Below are 5,299 nucleotides of genomic sequence, written 5' to 3'. Positions count from 1 at the left end.
TTAAAGAGAAGATAAAGAAGAAAATAAGCATCACCCATAATTCTATCACCAAGTGATATCTAGTAACAATGTTTTTTCCTCTGAAACTTGTGGTCAGTCAGTTTTCATAGTGTTGTACCCTGTTCTGTTCATCTGACTCAGCATTTCTCAACCTCATTTGGGCCTGGACCCTTCTTTGGGCCTGGACCCTTCTTTGCCATGGGGGGCTGTCCTGTGCATTGGAGTATGTTTATTTAGCAGCATCCCTGGCCTCCATCTACTGGATGCCAATAGCAGCGCCCCATTCAGTTGTGAAAACAAAAATGTCTCCAGACACTGAAAATGTCCCCTGTGGTGGGAGGTGTGAAATTGCCCCCAATTGAGTCCCCCTGCTTGAATTTTAATAAGTTTTCATCTTAATAAGTGGTCATTAAAAATTTATGTGGGGGAGTGGATGTGGCTCAAGCAGTTGAGTGCGTGTTTCTCACATGGGATGTCCCATGTTCAATCCCCAGTACCTCCTAAAAGACAAAAAAATAAACAACAAGCAAACAAACGAATAAAACCAACTCAGGGAAGCTGATGTGGCTCAATGGTTGAGCACCATCTTCCCATATACGAGGTCCCAGACTCAATCCCCAGCCCCAGTACCTAAAACAAAACATAACAAAACAAAGCAAAACAAAACAAAACTAAGTGGGCCCTTCCCCCACCCCAGCCACAAGTAAGCGACAGGGCCTCTGTCTCTACAGGTCCTCTCTGCCCTGCTCTGTGACCCTGGCTGGCACTGAGCCACAAGTGGAGGGTGCCTCTCCAGTTCTGCTTTCATAGTTCTTTGCCTTTACCCAAAAGCTGCAGAACATGAACAAATCCCAGGGATTGGTTTTGTTCACGGAAGTGACTGAGGACTTCATCCAGGAAGAATGGGAGCAACTGGACCCTTCTCAGAGGATCCTTCACATGGACGTGATACTGGAGAATTATAGAAACTTACTATCAGGGGGTTCTCTGAAGTCCAGCCAGTTGGAGCTAAGCTCCTTTAGCACATTCTCTGATATTATCAAACCAGATGTCATTTTCACGTAGGAGCAGTGAGAAGAGCTGTGGATGGCAGAAGCAGAATGGCCAATTTAGAGCTTTACAAGAAAGAGATGGAAGGAGAAGGAAACTCAGATAGACAGAAGCCAGTTGAAGTAATATATCCCAGAGACTGCAAATAGAAGAGTGGAAGGCTGATGACCAGATGGAGAAGGGCCACAGAAACCCAGATGAGCAATTTATAATCCTCAAGAACCAAACCCCAATTGTGGAAAGAGATAATCTCTTTGAAAAAACATTTTATCAAAACACAGACTTTGTTTCTTAAAGACATGCACCGTATAAATATGACTTATATGAAAAAAACCTGAAATATAATTCAGACTTACTTAATAGTAATAGCTATGCAAGAAAGAAAACTGAACTGCATAAGGGATTTGAGAAAGCACTCCTCTATCTGAAGCAAGAGAAAACCCATACTGGAGTGGAATACTCTGGATATAATCAAAATGGAAAAGCCCTCAGCCATAAAGAAGCCATTTTTAAGCATCAGAAATATAGAAATTTGGTTCAACCTTTTATTTGTCATTACTGTGACAAGGCTTTAAGTCATGCCTCATTAGTCAAAAGAGAACACATACTGGAGAAAAGCCCTATGAATGCAATGTATGTAAGAAAACCTTCTAACATAAGGCGATCCTCATTCAACCTCAGAGAATTCATACTGGGGAGAAACCCTTTGAATGTCCTGAATGTGGAAAAGTTTTCACCCACCAGTCAAACCTCATTGTTAACCAGAGAAGACATATGGAGAGGAAGCCCTGTGAGTGCAGTGAATGTGACAAGACATTGGTCCAGAAGTTTGAACTCACTACACATCAGAGAATTCATACAGGAGAGCAACCCTATGCATGCAATGAATGTGCAAAAACCTTCTTGAGGAAATCAAACCTCATTATAGATCAGATAATTCACACAGGAGAGAAAGGCTACAAGTATAGTGAATGTGGAAAATCCTTTATCCAGAAGTCACAACTCGTTATACATATGAGGACTCATACAGGAAAGAAATCCTATGAATGTACTGAATGTGGCAAAACTTTCAGCCAGAGGTCAACCTTGTGAATTCATACAGGAGAGAACCTGTGTGAGTGCTCTGAATGGGGGAAAACTTCAGCAGGAAGTCCCACCTCAGTGTCCATCAGAGAGCTCTTTTAGGGGATAAATCCTGAGAGTGCAGCAAGGTTGTGCTGTGGAAAATTCTTCCACAGGAACCCTTCCTAAGGGTTAGAAACCTCTGATGGAACTTAAGGAATGTGGGGATTCAAACTGAGATACAATCTATCAACTCAAAAATGTGCTAAAAATAGGATCTCATAAGAACAATATTGTACTGGAAGTTAGATATGATACCCAGCTAATGAATACATATTAGAATATACCCAATTGTAAATAGACATGCTTGACTAGCTATATTACAGTGAGCCTTTTTAAAAGTTTGAATGAGTTGAGTTTTCCAGGTAGCAGTATGAACAATATACAAAAAGTACTCCAAGTATGCAGTGATTATGTCTGAGATTATGCCTCAAGAAACAAATTGTATGTTTTAGGTCTGCACATGTGAATTTAGCCCAGTCACCAGGAGTTTGAAATTCTTGTCCTCTGTGATAATTCAGACACGTCAAAGAAGATTTTCCTTACTAAACATCACATGTGTTTTTCAGAACCTTTACAACCCAATATGCATTCCAAATGAAATGTGGAATATATTAACTGTTTTAAAGTAACACGCAGGATATCTTTTTTTCTACTGCTTGCTGGCATACATAAGTTGGCATGGAATCAGGGAAATGCAAATCAAAACTACAATGAGATACCATCTTACTCCCATAAGATTGGCAGCCATGAAAAAAACAGTAGAATACAAATGCTGGAGAGGATGTGAAGAAACGGGAACACTCATCCATTGCTGGTGGGAATGCAGAAGGATCCAACCATTCTGGAGGACAGTTTGGCGGTTTCTCAAAAAATTATCCATAGATTTGCCATATGACCCAGCAATACCACTGCTGGGTATATACCCATCAGATCTGAAAACAAGGACACAAACCGATATATGTACACCAATGTTCATAGCAGCATTGTTCACTATCGCCAAAAGTTGGAATCAATCCAAATGTCCATCAACAGATGAGTGGATCAATAAAATGTGGTATATACACACAATGGAATACTACTCAGCTGTAAGAACCAATACACTACAATCGCACGTGATAACATGGATGAACCTTGAGAATCTTATGTTGAGTGAAGCAACTCAGGCATTGAAGGACAAATACTATATGACCTCAATGATATGAAATAAGTTAACTGCCTCAGAGAGCTAGAGTCTGGAAAAGTGGCTTACAGGAAATCGGGGGGTGGAGGAAGGATGTGAGTTAATGTCTGCAGGGGTGGAATCTGTGATGAGCTGGCGGTAAGTATGAGCACAAAGAAGGGACAAAATGGGGGCAAGGGGTTACCTTCGGGTGGGGTTTTCTGGGTTTGAGGGGGGCTGGGGATGGGAAGAGGGGTAATATTGTCCAAGAAATAGGTGGGAGGGAGGGGCAACATACGAATATGGGAGAGTGTCAGAAGTTCGTTGAGAACTAAATGTTGAGTAAAACGTATCAAAGTATAAGTAGGAGGGTTACCTGGTTAGGACGCTCAGGGGGTATGGTCTGATGCGTGACGGACTCCGGAGGGAATAGCTGAAGGCTCATTTTGCCAAGGTGGGTTCTACCATTGGGTGGGGTGGACCCATATCCTGGGGAAGACTAATGCCGTTGAATAGAGAGAACTGTATCTCTCGTGAGAAAGGACGGCTCCCAGGGTATTAGATTGGCAGGCGTTGTGGGCCCTAAGGGGAGGGGAAAATGGATGTGGAATGGATGGAACAAAGGTAAATAAGGGGGCAAAAGAGGAGTTATGTGAGAGTACACGAGGATGAATATAAAACAGCTAATATTACACCAAAAACATATAGGGGACGACAGACTAATAATGAAAACCATAAGACGAAACATAGGATAACTAAAAAATTTAGAAAACTGTACAGCCTAAAATATGGACCACATAGTAAGCACAAATGTCACCTTGTTTGAAAACTATAGTTTTGGAATCTGTACATCAGTTTCAGGAAATATGATATGAATAAGTTAAAAGATTATTGCTGTGCAAGGGAAAAGGTTTTATGGTGGATCTGGGGAAATACTGTATATTGTATATATGAATTTCGGTGATCTAAGACTCTTCTGAAGCTGACATTATGTTGGGATTCACTTTACGGGAAGTTTTGGATCACAGAGTGGTTCAACAATGGCAGCGGAGGAATACTGATATGGGATGTTATTGACAGGATATATATGGTTGACAGGGAGTTATACAGGGCATATGCCCAGGGTATATGGTAATGTCTATATATACTCATAGTGGAAACAAAAACAACAGCTGGGGGGGTACTGGGCTCCTGGCCGGGGGGTCACTGTTGTGGGCCCTGGGAGAGCAGCGGCAATCCTCCAGGTGCAACGGCAAGAACCAGGAAGGAAGGAGGGCCCAACAGTGGGCTCGTGATACTAATGGTTACACTTTTGAGCCTATACACCTGCAATAAGAACAAGGCCTAGAGTAGCATTGTGCCTGGGGGTTTCCTCCTGACAGCCTGCATGTTACTCAAATGTGGCCACTCTCACAGCCAAACTCAGCGTGTAGATGCGATGCATTCCCCCCAGCATGGGACATGGCACCCGGGGATGAGCCTCCCTGGCACTGAGGGATCACTACCACATACCAGCTGAAGAAGCAACTAGAAAATGACCTTGAATTAAAGATTCAATGCGGAACAGCAGAATATACCTGTCTACATATAATGACATGACTTCGGGAAGCTGTTTGACCTAATGTAAGGGGGAAATGGAAAGGAGAAATGAGATTATAAGGCTGTGAGTCTCTAAAAAAGAGTCTGGAGGTTGTCAGAAGGAATACCCCTATGTACAACTGAACAGAGTCTAAGAGACAGATAAGGTAGATACAACCCCAGGTATTGGTTCTTTTGAGGGATAAAGAGACCCACGGGTTCTATGGTCATGGCAGAAGGGGTTCACTGCCATGACAGATAGCCCTTCTTTGGAGCTGGTGTTTCTGCGTGATGGAATTGGACTCAGAGGGGATCTCTTTTCACAAGACTTGCATGCTACTTTATTGGAATTGTAGTCGGTGCTGGGTTTAAGATATATGTAGGGGA

The 5,299-nt window shown here is 42.4% G+C and overlaps 1 pseudogene; it reads left to right on the top strand.

The window, feature by feature from the left end:
* The first annotated feature begins 840 nt into the window (after nucleotides 1-840).
* Nucleotides 841-2,249, top strand: LOC101432684 (zinc finger protein 1 homolog; annotated as a pseudogene).
* The last annotated feature ends 3,050 nt before the right edge of the window (nucleotides 2,250-5,299 follow it).

The sequence above is a fragment of the Dasypus novemcinctus genome, chromosome X (genome assembly GCF_030445035.2).
Source record: "Dasypus novemcinctus isolate mDasNov1 chromosome X, mDasNov1.1.hap2, whole genome shotgun sequence".
Taxonomy (NCBI): domain Eukaryota; kingdom Metazoa; phylum Chordata; class Mammalia; order Cingulata; family Dasypodidae; genus Dasypus; species Dasypus novemcinctus.
This window is presented reverse-complemented; position numbering and strand designations above follow the sequence as displayed.